The following is a 15,100-nucleotide window of genomic DNA, read 5'->3' on the forward strand; positions in this document are numbered from 1 at the left end:
TAGATTCACATATACTATTACTCTCCTTTAAAAAAAGGCTCATGTCTGAAGACTGTAACTTATGTGGAAAATATCTGGATGAAAAGAGATAAACATTCTTGATTGTGCATCATGTACTTTGCACCTTAAAACAATCATTGTCAATACCTACCACTTATAGAGCACATACGATTTATCAGTGATAAGGCAAGGTATTCTACAAATACGGCTTCAATTACCACAACAATCCTATCAGATGGGTAGAATTATTCCTTAGTTTTTTAATAGAGAAGCCTCAGAGAAGTAAAGTAATTTTTCCAAGACTTCTTGGTAGAAAACATGAATACAGGTTGGTCTGATTCCAAAGCCCTTGTTGCTAATTACTGTGTAATTGTAACAACCCATTTCACCCTCACCCCAGGCCCACACTTAGCCCTACCTCCACAGGTTTAGTTAGTGTAGTGCTGGGGTAGTTAGTTCCTTTCTGGATGGTTTCTGGTAAGAACCTCCTTTCAAGGTTCAGGGTAGCATGTTGTCCATTGCTATGGATTGAATGTTTGTATCCCCCACTCCCCAAAATTGATACGTTGAAACTATAATACTGAATGTGATGGTATTTAAGGATGGGGTCTTTCGGAGGTGATTAGGTCATGAAAGTGGAGCCCTCATGATGGGATTATTGCTCTTGTAAGAAGAGACATGACAGTGGGGAGCGCATGGTCAGTAACTAGCACTAGAAAGTCGGCAGAGCAAGAGCAAAGAAAAATTCCTTTGTTCCTAGGAAATCGAGTCCTCAAAGCCACTCAGTCAAAGCAGGCACTTTATAGCAAAGAAGGAGCAGAGGAAAGGAAAAGGACTCAGGTTTGAGAGACTGGAATCATTCCTATTTGATTCTTGGCAGCACAAATATGACAAGCTGCAACTCAAATGACTAGATGTAAAACCTTGTGCCTTGAAACAACCAGATAAACACTCCTCAGCCTTTGTTGTATGCATTCAAAGGATTAATGATGTGAGTTTACTGGTGCAGAGAATCATCATAATACTTTACCTGAAGACGTTTTTCAGTGGTGTCTTTGTAGAAGTCACCCCCTCCCCACCCCTCCACCTTCAGCCTAGAAATGCACATATAGTGGAACATTATGTGACCTGGGGATTTCTAAATCTGAAGTCTCTCCAGGAACTCATCTTGAAACGTGGGCAAGTCAAGGTCAAAAGTAAGACCATTCCCTCTGGCAGACAACACAGTTATTGGGGAGCACCTGGGGAGGTTTGGCATTATTTGCTTGAAAGACGTCATTTGTGAAATTGCCTTCCTGGGGAAGTATTTCCAGGAGATCTCATTGTTCTTGCACCCTTTCCACCTCTTGGTGGCCTGTCATGCTACCAAGAATGATATGGTGGGCTTCTTCAAGGGAATGGGCTCACCTGGCTATCAGAGTGAAGGCATGAGTGAGGTCATCCACAGCTGAACTAGATCCAGAATACCTGAAAGCACAGTGTAGTAGTGTATTGGAAGCATGTGTTTTTGCTTTTCAGAAATGATATCAAATAACTTCAGAGAAGATTATTTACTGCTCTATTGTCAAAAACTGAAGGGAAGGGTCAGGGAAAAGACAGCAGGTTATGTTCATGGCAGGCACCTCTCGGCACAGTCCAGTTCTAAGGAAACATTTCCGTGTTCTCCATATTGGCTGCCACATCCTCTGAAATCAGCATAGGCCATGGAGGAAGGAGTCCTGCTTTGTCGCATCTTCTATCCTGGGGTTTAATATTCATGAGTGAATAAGCATTTTGTACAAGACACCCTAAGACTCCTGCAGCAGTGCACCAAGCCCAGGGGCATACTTGAATCTAGCGGTTCCTGAGGCCTTATTTTTAATTGACTTGAAATACAGTTAGGAAGAATGGCACAAAAAGAACTTAGTTGTCTCTCCTGTGCGTCTATGTTCCAACTTTTCACTGATGGCTCTGTGAGCTCTCAGACTTGGCTGACTCTAAGTATAACTGGTGTGTTCTGTATTCTAGCCTGCAACTGGCTTAGTCTTCTTCTCTAAAAGCTCAGGATTTGAGAATGAAAGACCTCTTCAGCAGAAAAACATGTACACACTCAAAATTTTGCTTGCAGTTTTAGGGCGTTTAGACCCTTCTCCTCAGGGACCTAGGCACCTTATGTGAGGAAGTCCTGCTGTTCTCAGGACTGGTCACCCAGGCCCTGATGTTGATCATTTCTGGTTCCATGTCCTGTGCAAGACCAAAGCTTACCAAGATAGCTTTTTCTCTTTACATGGCAGATTGTGTTGCCCCTATGCCTCCTAGAACTCTGGGAAATGCCCACCGTTTCTCTCCTGGGCTTCAGGACAGAATTTCTTGATTTCTCTGATGATCAGCACTCTCCTCAAAACGCAGATCAGGAAGGGATGAACCGTTTTCTTGGTTTGGCCTGGATAAAGTTAGCACTATCTGGCTTTTTAGGCCCCAGGCAGGCAGCCTAATAAATCTTTTCTTTGAAATTCTAGTCTCCAAAAGTATTGCCCTTTGTCCTGCTGGTAATAATGTAGGAAACTAGCAACAAGGCTTCTAGGGATTTCCTGAAAACAGTGGCTCTGATACTGCTTGTGTTTTTCATCAGTGTCCACCCTCAAGTGGATCCTCGCACTACTCCCTTCAATCCTACAGCTTGCCATCTGAGCAACTGACGAAGATGTGCCAGACCTAGGTTAAACTTTAAAACATGCTTGACCATTGTATTTCCTGATCCTTTCAGAACATTCTACATGTTGGCTTATGGGGCCCTCAAATATAGCTGGAAATTGAGTTAGAGGTATAAGAATGCCTTAAAACGTGCCATCTTATGAGGCCATCAATTAGGTTGGTTGGCTCCAGAGTTAACTTGCCAGGAATAGATACTATAGATGTTATTCTTACACTGTAAAACACTGTGAAATCAGATTACTTTTAAATGATGTATCACAAAGTCATGGAAAAAAGCAGTGGTGAATATGGAATCCCAGGTCTTATATCCCAGCTTTTATACTAAAAATGGCTACAGTGTTTTCACTCTGCCTGTAAAATGGGAACTAATATCCTCCAACCTGCCCACCTCATGTTGGTTAAAAGGATTAAGCAAAATAATAGTTTGTAATTTATAATTCTATACAAAGCAAAGATCTTATTATTTATAAAAGGAAGAAACATGAAAGAGCTTGCTTCCCTTCTCTCTCCACCATGTGGGAGTAAAACAAGAAGGCATCCTTCTGCAAATCAAGAAGAGGGCCCTCACCAGGAACCAAATGGCTGGCACCTTGATCTTGGACTTCTCAAATTTATGTTGTTTAAGCCACCCAGTCTATATTTTTGTTATAGCACTCCAAACTAAGATATGCGCTGATACTCTATCTTGTAAAAGCAATGTTGTTCTGTTCCCCCAAGACTTTGCTCAATTCTTGTCTGACTTACCCTGTGGACAACCATCTTTGTAGTAAATGGAGTCTACCCAATTTTAAGACTTATATAAAACTACAGCAATCAAGAGAATGTGATGTAGGCAAATGTTTCGATTATAAATTATTAGAATGGATTGTCCAGAAATAAACACACACACACATATGGTCTAATCATTTTCAACAAAAGCACTAAATTAATTCAATGGGGAAGAGAAAGTCTTTTAAATAAACGGTGGTACCACATTGGGTATCTGTATAAAACAAAGGGAATCTTGACTCCTTATATCATTCCTAAAAAACTTAATTCAAGATACGTCATATACTTACTTATGAAAGCTTCAAATAATAAAACTTCTAAAAGAAAACATGGCAACTTCACAAATGTGGAGTTGTGGTACATTAAACTATAAAAGAAAAATACTGGTAAGTTAGATGTCTCAAATAAAAATTTTCTTCTCTTCAAAAGATACCATTAAGAAAATAGATAGATAAGAAATAGGAGGAAAATATTAGTTACATATATCTGACAAATCATTTTTCAGAATATGTAAACAACTCCTGAAAATCAACAATAAAACAACAATCCAATACAAAAATGGGTAAAAGACTTGAACAACACTTCATAAATCATGTACAAATGGTCAATAACTGAAAGGTACTGAACGTGATTCATTACCAAAAAAACACAAATTGAAATCCACGTGAGCTGCCACCTCACATCCCCTAGAACAGTTAAAATAAAAAATACTGCTTTACTAAATGTTGGCAAGGATGTGAAGCAACAGGAAGCATCATATACTGCTGGTAAAGTTAAACATACTCCTAGCTAAGAAAAATGAAAGCATATGTTAATAAATGCCTTTTAAAGAATGCTTATAGCAGCCTTATTCATAATAACTAAAAGCTGCAAACAACCTAAATATCTATCAACAGGAGCGCTAATAAGCAAATTGTGGTATATTTACACAATGAAATACTACTATATAGTAGGCTGTTCTTAAACAGTTTCTAAAATCTCTTGATTTTAGAGGACTGAATTAAAAGAATTTAGGGAAGGGGGTAATGAAGAGAGGTTGATTAATGAGTGCAGACATACAGTTAGATAGAAGAAATAAGATCTGACCTGGGAGAAGGCTTTCATACCAAAAAAGTGCAAGATTTTGCTTATTTATATTGGCAGAAGCCTATGGAAAATAATGAATTCCAAGTGTGGCAGACCAGGGATGACGGAATATTTTGATGTGTCCAAGATATTAATATGAATATATTTACCAGAGACCATAATTCACTGTGCTTGCTTTGAACATCTGGGAGTGGCTGCCAAGGTTTGCTCTGTTGGTTGGTTGAAACTAAATACAGTTGAGATGTTAGAAATGTCTTGATTTTAGAGGAATGAATTAAAAGACTTAGGGAAGGGGGTAATGAAGAGAGGTTGATTAATGAGTGCAGACATACAGTTAGATAGAAGAAATAAGACTCAGTGTTTGACAGATAAGTAGGGTGACTATAGTTAACAATAATCTATTGTATATTTCAAAATAACTAGAAGAGAACAATTTGAATGTTCATAGCATAAAGATAAATATTTAAGGTGATGGATATCCTGACTATCCTGATTTGATCTTTACACATTACACATTCATATAAATGTATCCAATTATCACATGTACCCTGAAAATATGTACATCTAGTATGTATCAATTTTTAAGGAAGACTTAGGGAATAGTACTGTAGGAATAGATTTATCATGTGTGAACCAGTCATCTCCTTTCAAAGGTGTTCTGAGAGGGTCAAAGGGCCTTCTTTTTACTAAAGCATTGAGGAAAATATAGGGAATGCCAGAATCCTTTAAAAGCTCTGTAGCTGCTATTCTATAAGCCTGGGGACGAAGATGTTGCCATTGCATGAAACCCCTAATTTTCTAATGGAAATAGTAAGATCCCAAAGTGATAGAGGCCAGGTGATACTACTGAGCCATCAGAGATGAGATACCTGTTGTTACCATGATACCAGCAGGACGTATCATGTTGTTTGACTAAGCGGGGATCTTTAGGAGTTGATAATTAATCAGTGTCCCTATAATTGAAATGGATAGTCTACTAAGATTCTACTTAATTTGTACAGCAAAAAATTTACCAGAACTAATGAAGAGACCTGAATGTCATAACCTTAAAGGAGATTTACAGCATCTTGACATTGGCTTTTTGACTCATGGCTATTATAATGGGAAGACAAAGTGGAAGCCTTTTGAACTGCCCCTATCTACTAAAAGATTAAACCAAAGGCAATACCATAGTCCTAGGGGAATTCCAGTGATTAGTGGCACTATTAAAGAGTGCAAAGATGTAAAGGTGGTGATTCTCCATCACACTTTCATTTAACCTTCTGTTTGTCCTCTGCAAACAGAAGGTTATCTAAAATACTGCTTTTTAATTTTGAAGTATTATTTGTATTCAAGTATCTTTATTCTATTTCATTGTTCGCTATTTTCACATTCTAGTCCCTATTTGTTGCCATGAAGGTAGAAATCACAATTTCTACCCAACACTGTAGTGTTGCATCCTACACACAAATGTACTTTAGTGAGCTCATATGTTTACATTTATGTATCATCTATGGCTTTTCTTGGTACAACAATGGCAGAGATAAATACTATCACAGAGACCATATGACTTGCGAAATCCATTAATAAAATACTTACTATCTGGCTGTATTAGCCCATTTTCATACTGCTATAAAGAATTGCCCGAGACTGGATACTTTATAAAGGAAAGGGGTTTAATAAGACTCACAGTTCAACATCGCTGGGGAGGCCTCAGGAAACTTACAATCATGGTGGAAGGTGAAGGGGAAGCAGGGCACCTTCTTAGTAAGTCAGCAGTAAGAAGTACCCGGTGGAGGGGGAAGAGCCCCTTACAAAACCATCCGATCACTTGAGAACTCACTGGCACGAGAACAGCATGGGGTAAACTGCCCCCATGATTCAATTACCTTCACCTGGTCTCTCTCTTGACACATGAGGATTATGGGGATTACAATTGAAGATGGGATGTGGCTGGGGACTCAAAGCCTAACCATATTACTGGCCCTTTACTGAAAATGTATTAATTCTGTCTCTCGCTTTAAATTATTAAAAGGGACAATTACAGTAGTGGGGAAAAAGCATTGCTGGAGTGCTTTAGTGAAACCAATTATTAGGTAGCAGTATGCCACGGTTACGGCTCAGTTGACAGTTGCTCTACCTGTGAACTTCCTATGTTGGTGTACGATTCTTAAGATGAATATTAAGTAGAGGCGTTGAATGAAGATTTTTTCCGAATTAAATCTTGCTTTGCTTCTTCAGGACTTTAAAAACCTGACCAGCTGGCTGTAGCGCAGATACAAAAGACTTTGAGACCTTGAAGTCACCTTGGAGAACATCATCACGCTCCCTCATTTAACAGGAAAAAACCTGAGGCCTAGGGAGGCATCTCAGCTAAAAATACCACTATACATTTAAAAGGTGGTTTCTTCCGGTCGCAGTTGCCTTCACGTTTTCAGATCTTTCCTTTAAAAAGTGAAAGCAGGCCGGGCGCGGGGGCTCACGCCTGTAATCCCAGCACTTTGGGACACCGAGATGGGCGGACCACGAGGTCAGGAAATCGACACCATCCTGGCTACCACGGTGAAACCCCGTCTCTACTAAAACTACAAAAAATAAAATAAAATATTAGCCGGGCATGGTGGCGGGCGCCTGTAGTCCCAGCTACACCGGAGGCTGAGGCAGGAGAACGGCGTGAACTCGGGGGCCGGAGCTTGCAGTCAGCCGAGATCGCGCCACTGCACTCCAGCCTGGGCGACAGAGCGAGACTCCGTCTCAAAAAAAAAAAAAAAAAAAAAAAAAAGCGCGAAAGCAGAACACATACAGGGCAAGCGCCAGAAAACTCGGAATTGGCTTTATTTCCTTTTTTTCTAGTTGGGCTCAGTTATGACTTTCGGTAATGTACACAAGTGCCGTCCTTTTCCAGAAACAAACGCTTAAAAAAAAAAAAAGCTTACCCGAGACACAAGGATAGACGAAGCTCCCCTCCCTGCCCCGTACCTCACCCTCGCCAATAGCTACAGGCGCTGCCCGCCGTCCCTAACCCGGACCAATCCGCAGCCTGCTGCGGCCTGACGGGAGGGGCGGAGACGCCGTTGCCAGAGAAGCCACTAGCCGGTTACTAGCTGAGCTTTTGTTCCACTTGAGAGGGCATTCTTCCGCGGCAAGCAGGTCTAGGAATTCGCCTGCTTCCCACCTCGCGTCCCTTGCCTTCTTTCCTACTCTACCCACTGTAGTGCCTCATGCGTCCCGCTCCCTCCTAGCCGACCAAGAGCACAGAAGGATTGCCAGAGTTTGCACTGCAGCAGCCGTGGTGCCTCTGACCCTTTTTATAGCGCGGCGACGGCGGGCTGACGTCACGACGACGTGCGGACGCAGCGGCGGGGGCGTAGGTACGCCTTTTGGGTTGGGGACGACTTTGTGGGGAGCAAAGCTGCTGGTGGGCGTTTACCGTGGGCGCCCCTGGAGGTGTGGAGGTGAGGGCCGTGGTGGGTCCCGGAAATAAAAGGCCCTCGCGCCCACCCAGCCCCCTCCGCGTTAAACCCCCCACCTCCCTCAGGCTGACTACCTGGCCTGGGAAAAGGGCGGCGAGACTCGCTCTTAGGAAGGGTGTGGTCGCTGGGACATCAGGGCAGATGTTAGCGTGAGGTGGGCTTGTCCAGAACCAAGTCCTGACCGGGCCGTTCCTGGATATGGTTGCGTTTCTTTCAGAAATAGTGACCTCTTAATCACTGGGCTGGCTTTTAAGCGCCCCTCATGTTATATATCAGATTGTGGGAAGCCCTGGGGGCTTCATAAGTGAGGCATATTCCAGGAATCCTCAGGAAATAATTCCTTCTCTAGGATTCCTCTAGGTCCCAGCACCTATAGGCGACCCCTGTAGTGCGGGATTGGCCTAGGGTCGTGGAGAGTGCTAAAGGCCGACTTGTGTTCAGTCCCAGCTCTGCCACTGAACCCGCTGTGTGGCCTTGTCTAGGTCACTTAACCTTCCTGGCTTGCTTACTGATAACTGTAAAATGGAGACAGTAATCATCACTTTGGGGTGGTTGTAATACGAGATTAAATAAGCAGAGGGCCATTAAGGTGGCACCGAATGTAGGTGGTTAGTGAGTGGTGGTGCTTGTTGTTTACTGAGAATAACCATACTGGGGCTGCTGTTGGGGATAAAGTCTATTTTGAAGACAGTTTCTTCATCACCCAACGCATAGTACGGTTTCAAGTGTTTTTGAATGAATGAGGTTCTTGGAGTTTTAAGTGCAACTTAGTTATGGTTAAAGAAACAAACCGCAGAAAACCTGTCTGCTTTTGAAATTGTGATGTTCCTCTTATAGTAAGAATGGCATGATCTTGTTTATGATCTGCTTTTTGCTTCTCTTTTTCATCTTCTAATTTCACAATGGATGTGTATTTATAGTGTAGTTTTTCTATCCTAAAAGTTCCCTGTGACAAACTTCAGAACAACAGAATTTAGTGATCTGGTCGCGGTGTGCTCTCCCTCTTTAGAATTGCAGTCTGTGCTTTTAGGTAGCTCAATCTTTATTCATTACTCATTTCCTTCATTTCCTTGTGTAGAACAGTCTTCATCTTTTGAATCTAAATTGAATTTATGAGTATTAAAACCTGACTGAATTAAGGCAAGTTTGTGTGTTACTTTTTGCTTTGTAGATTTTTATATTTATGTGTTAGTATCTCATGACCTTTTTTTTTTTTTTTGAGACAGAGTCTCGCTCTGTCGCCCAGGCTGGAATGCAGTGGCACGATCTCGGCTGACTGCAAGCTCCGCCTCCCGGGTTTACGCCATTCTCCTGCCTCAGCCTCCCGAGAAGCTGGGACTACAGGCGCCCACCACCACGCCCGGCTAATTTTTTGTATTTTTAGTAGAGACGGGGTTTCACCATGTTTGCCAGGATGGTCTCGATCTCCTGACCTCGTGATCCGCCCGTCTCGGCCTCCCAAAGTGCTGGGATTAAAGTATGAGCCACTGTGCCCGGCCTTTTTTTTTTTCTTTTTTTTTTTTTTTGTTTTTTTTGAGATGGAGTCTTGCTCTGTCGCAGTGGAGTGCAGTGGCGCAATCTGGGCTCACTGCAACCTTCACCTCCAGGGTTCAAGTGATTCTCCTGCCTCATCCTCTCGAGTAGTCGGGACTACAGGCGCCCACCACCAGGCTCAGCTACTTTTTGTATTTTTAGTAGAGACAGGTTTTCACCGTCTCATGACTTTTAATTCAAAGCTAAGTTCCACCAATTCCTTACTTGTAACCTTGGGCAAACGATTTAACCCTTCTAAGATTTAATTTCCTTATTTATAGCTTTTTAATAGCAACCTTGTGAAGCTTTTGTGAGATGTTTATAAGGTCAGTCAGTGCTCTGCTCAGTAAATGGCAACAGCTGTCATGTTGAAGGAAAGGAATATGCTTTATGTTTATCTGGTAAAGAATGGTGGCTTTATTTGGGATTAGACAGTATTCTGAACATCTTTGGCCCAGCCTTTTTCCGGGTAAGTGGGCTCTATATGGACACTTAAAAGTGTCCGAGTTTAAACAATAAATAATTTAGTCACCTTAACTTATATTTGAGAACCTAATCTATGCTCTCCACTGTGTTAGGTAATTTTTTAGGGCAGAGAGTGATGCTTATATTTGTCCTTACAGTTAATAGCAGGTTTAAAAGAGAACTAAAATATGAGCATTTATGGAGCAATTTAATTCTAAACTATAGGATTCTGAAAATACCTTTTTTTAGAGTTCTTGGCTGGAGAAATCAGGGCAACACTTTGAGAAGGAAATGGGATGTTGGCTTTGAAGTACATGCCGTGTTTACAGACCAGTCACTCTTGCTGTCAACTCTTCTGCCTATATTATCCAATCTGCAGCCCATCTTTTAAATATACATCCTTCTTTATTCATTGGAGAAAGGCATTGGTGAATTAGTTATCTAATATAATCTCTCTGTATCAGAAAATGTTTTTTCTACTTTGGTAGCTTTTACCCATAAGATTTATTTTCCAGCTTTTTGCCTGTTTCCAAGCTTCCTGTCCTTTTTTTTTTTCCCCCATACAATTACCTCTCTAGTAAACTTTTGTCTAGTGTCCAGAATAGTAAGGGGAAAAAAAACAGCATTCCTGTATCTACTTTGTGTTCCTTGCTGAATATTTCATGGTGACTTTTTTCAGTGGAAGCTGTGTTTGAAGCCAGTGGAAGTTAGTTTTCTAAGAATTCGTGTTTGGCAAAACAAAATCTGCAGGATTCGTATGCTACTCTCTTCAGAGAGATTGCTTTAAAATACGTATTTGTCTGAAGTTGGTTAGTTTACTTAGTCTGATCTAGGTGTTAAGGAAGGTCATGTACCATGATTTTCCTTTTTCTCTGGCCATGGCTAGCATCATGGTCCCTGAACAGTTATCCCCAAATGCTTGCTGTTGGCCAAAATGGAACATAGTTTAGTGAATGTAGCTGGATCAGCATAGCCTACAGAGCACTCCTGGAAAAGATTTTAAGTACATGTCCTCTTGGCAGTAGACTGGCAAAATTGTCTCTGTATAGGAAATTTAAATCTTTAAACATTTTAAAATGTTTTAAAATTGCTCATCTTTAAGGATTTTTAAATGGTTTTTCAAAATTTTTTATTTCCATAGATTTTTTTGGAAACAGGTGGTGTTTGGTTACATGAGTAAGTTCTTGAGTGGTGATTTGTGAGATTTTGGTGCACCCATTCCTGAGCAGTGTACACTGAATCCAATTTGTAGTCTTTTATCACTCAGCCCCTTCCCACCCTTTCACACTGAATCTCCAAAGTCCACTGATTCATTCTTATGCCTTTGCATCCTCATAGCTTAGCTCCCACTTATGAGTGAGAACATATGATGTTTGGTTTTCTATTGCTGAGTTACTTCACTTAAAGTTAAGTCTTCTATTCCATCCATGTTGCTGTGAATGTCATTAATTTATTCCTTTTTATGGCTGAGTAGTATTCTATCATATATATATATATGTGTATCACAGTTTTTTTACTCATTGATTGATGGACATTGTGTTGCTATAAACATGCATGTGCAAGTATCTTTTCCATATAATGACTTCTTTTCCTCTGAGTAGATGCCTAGTAGTGGGATTGCTGGATCAAATGGTAGCTCTACTATTAGTTCTTTAAGGAATCTCCACACTGTTTTCCATAGTGGTTGTACTAGTTTACATTCCGACCGACAGTGTAGAAGTGTTCCCTTTTCACCGCATCCATGCCAACGTCTGTTACTATTTTTTGATTATGGCTGTGCTTGCAGGAGTAACGTGGTATCACATTGTGGTTTTGATTTGCATTTCCCTGATGTGATGTTGAGCATTTTTTTTGTGTTTCTTGGCCATTTGTATATATTTTGAGAATTGTCTATTCATGTCCTTAGCCCACTTTTTGATGGGATTGTTTGTTTTTTTTCTTGCTAATTTGAGTTCATTGTAGGTTTTAGATATTAGTCTTTTGTCAGATGTATAGATTGTGAAGATTTTCTCCCACTCTGTGGGTTGTCTGTTTACTCTGCTGACTATTCCTTTTGCCATGCAAAAGCTCTTTAGTTTAATTAAGTCTCAGTTATTTATCTTTATTTTTATTGAATTTATTTTTGGGTTCTTGGTCATGAAATTTTTGCCTAAGCCAATATCTAGAAGGGTTTTTCTGATGTCATCTTCCAGAATTTTGTAGTTTCAGGTCTTAGATTTATATAGTTTCAGGCCTAGATTTAAGTCTTTGATCCATCTTGAGTTGATTTTTGTATAAGGTGAGAGATGAGGATCCAATTTCATTCTCCTACATGGGGTTTGCCAGTTATCCCAGCACCATTTGTTGAATAGGGTGTCTTTTCCCCACTTTATGTTTTCGCTTGCTTTGTCAAATATCAGTTGGCTGTAAGTATTTGGGTTTATGTCTGGGTTCTCTGTTCTGTTCCATTGGTCTGTGGGCCTATTTTTATACCAGGACCATGCTGTTTTGGTGACTGTGGCCTTGTAGTATAGTTTGAAATTGGGTAATGTGATGTCTTTTCACCTAGTCTTGGTTTGGCTATGTGGGCTCTTTTTTGGTTCCATGTGAATTTCAGGATTGTTTTTTCTAGTTCTGTTAAGAATGATGATGGTATTTTGATGCGAATTACATTTAAATTATAGATTGTTTTTGGCAGTATGGCCCTTTTCACAATGTTGTTTTGACCCATCCATGAGCATGGGATGTGTTTCCATTTGTTTTTGTCATCTATGATTTCTTTCAGCAGTGTTTTATAGTTTTTCTTATACAGATCTTTCACCTCCTTGGTTAGGTATATTCCTAAGTATTTTATTTTATTTTGTTTTGTTTTTGCAGCTATTATAAATAAAAGTGGTTGAGTTCTTGATTTGATTATCAGCTTGGTCACTGTTGGTGTATAGCAGTGCTACTGATTTGTGTACATTAATTTTGTATTCTGAAACTTCTGAATTTATCAGTTCTAGGAGCTTTTTGGAGGAGTCTTTAGGGTTCTCTAGGTATAGATTCATACCGTCAGCAAACAGCAACAGTTTGACTTCCTCTTTACCGATTTGGATGCCCTTTATTTCTTTCTCTTCTCTGCTCTGGCTAGGACTTCCAGTACTATGTTGAATACAAGTGGTGAGAGTGGGCATCTTTGTCTTGTTTCAGTTCTCAGAGGGAATGCTTTCAACTTTTCCCCATTCAGTATTATGTTGGCTATGGGTTTGTCATAGATGACTTTTGAGGTATGTCCCTTGTATGCTGATTTTGCTGGGGGTTTTAATCATAAAGGATGCTGGATTTTGTCAAACACTTTTTCTGCATCTATTGAGATGATCATGTGATTTTTGTTTTTAATTCTGTTTATGTGGTGTATCACATTTATTGACTTGTGGGTGTTAAACCATCCCTGCATCCCTGGTGTGAAACCCACTTGATCGTGGTGGATTATCTTTTTGATATGTTGTTGGATTCGGTTAGCTAGTCTTTTGTTAAGGTTTTTTTTTCTTTTTTTTTTTGAGATGGACTCTTGCTCTGTTGCCAGGCTGGAGTGCAGTGGCACGATCTTGACCCTCTGCAACCTCTGCCTCCCGATTCAAGCACTTTTCTGCCTCAGCCTGGGATTACAGGATGCCCAGCTAATTTTTGTATTTTTAGTAGAGACAGGGTTTCACCATCTTCACTAGACTGGTCTTGAACTCCTGACCTTGTGATCCACCCACCTTGGCCTCCCAAAGTGCTGGGATTACAGGTGTGAGCCACCACGCCTGACCTTTTAAGAATTCTTGCATCTGTGTTCATCAGGGATGTTGGTCTGTAGTTTTCTTTTTTGGTTATGTCCTTTCCTGGTGTTGGTATTAGGGTGACACTGGTTTCATAGAATGATTTAGGGAGGATTCTCTCTTTCTGTATCTTGTGGAATAGTGTCAATAGGATTGGTACCAATTCTTCTTTGAATGTCTGGTAGAATTCAGCTGTGAATCTGTCTGGTTCTGGACTTTTTTTTTTGTTGGTAATTTTAAAAATACTGTTTCAGTCTCACTGCTTGTTATTGGTCTGTTCAGGGTGTCTTAATTCTTCCTGATCTAAGCTAGGAGGGTTGTATCCAGGAATTTATCCATCTCCTCTAGGGTTTCTAGTTTATGTGTGTAAAGGTGTTCATAGTAGCCTGAGTGATCTTTTGTATTTCTGTGGTGTCAGTTGTAATATCTCCTGTTTCATTTCTAATTGAGCTTATTTGAATCTTTTCTTGATTAATCTTGCTAATGGTCTATCAATTTTATTTATCTTTTCAAAGGACCAGCTTTTTGTTTCATTTATCTTTTGTATTTTTGTTTCCAGTTTCATTTTGTTCTGCTCTGATCTTGGTTATTTCCTGTCTTCTGTTGGGTTTGGGTTTGTTTTGTTCTTGTTTCTCTAGTTTCTTGAGATGTGACCTTACATTTTCTGTTTGTGTTCTTTCAGACTTTTTGATGTAGGCGTTTAAGGCTATGAACCTTTCTCTTAGCACCACCTTTGCTGTATCCCAGAGGTTTTGATAGATTGTGTCAGTCTTATCGTTCAGTTTGAAGAATTTTTAAGTTATCTTTAAAAGGATTTGATCATTAAACATGTATACAGAATATGGGTCTTTGTTTCACCCACCACTGACAAGTTGTACAAAAGTACAATACATTTGTCAGTTAACAGTATATTCTACATTACTAAAAACATCTTATTGTGAAATGTCTGCTTTTCTATGCAAGAATACATTTGATCCAATAAAACAATAGCATTTCTTATAAAGTAGGACTTTTTATGCTAAAGAAAATTATTACATTTTTGTTCAACATATTTTTTGTTATACAGTTATCACAACACAAAAGCAGTGGAGTGCCTTGGAATCTGAACAGTATTTATCCTGGAGAAGATGATTGTTGACAATTTTCATGGAAATACCTGAGACAAATAGTTCTCTTCCTTGTGTGTTGAGAAATCAGTAATGTAGATTCCATTTTAGAATGTTAGGTAGAAAGTCATTCTGAATTCCTGTTTTTACAGTGTATTGATTTTATTATTTATTTGTTTACCCTTTAAGATAAGTGGCAGTTACCAATTAT

The 15,100-nt window shown here is 39.9% G+C and overlaps 1 protein-coding gene across 2 annotated transcripts in view; it reads left to right on the forward strand.

The window, feature by feature from the left end:
• The first annotated feature begins 7,589 nt into the window (after positions 1-7,589).
• ODF2L (outer dense fiber of sperm tails 2 like) overlaps positions 7,590-15,100 on the forward strand; it is a 47,580-nt gene continuing 40,069 nt past the window's right edge. Inside the window, exon 1 of one of the 2 annotated variants that reach the window (XM_073007143.1) lies at positions 7,590-7,898. The gene's annotated coding sequence lies outside the window, so the exon portion shown is untranslated. The other variant, XM_073007142.1, reaches the window with a different exon arrangement.

Source organism: Chlorocebus sabaeus, chromosome 20 (genome assembly GCF_047675955.1).
Source record: "Chlorocebus sabaeus isolate Y175 chromosome 20, mChlSab1.0.hap1, whole genome shotgun sequence".
In the NCBI taxonomy this organism is placed as follows: Eukaryota; Metazoa; Chordata; class Mammalia; order Primates; family Cercopithecidae; genus Chlorocebus; species Chlorocebus sabaeus.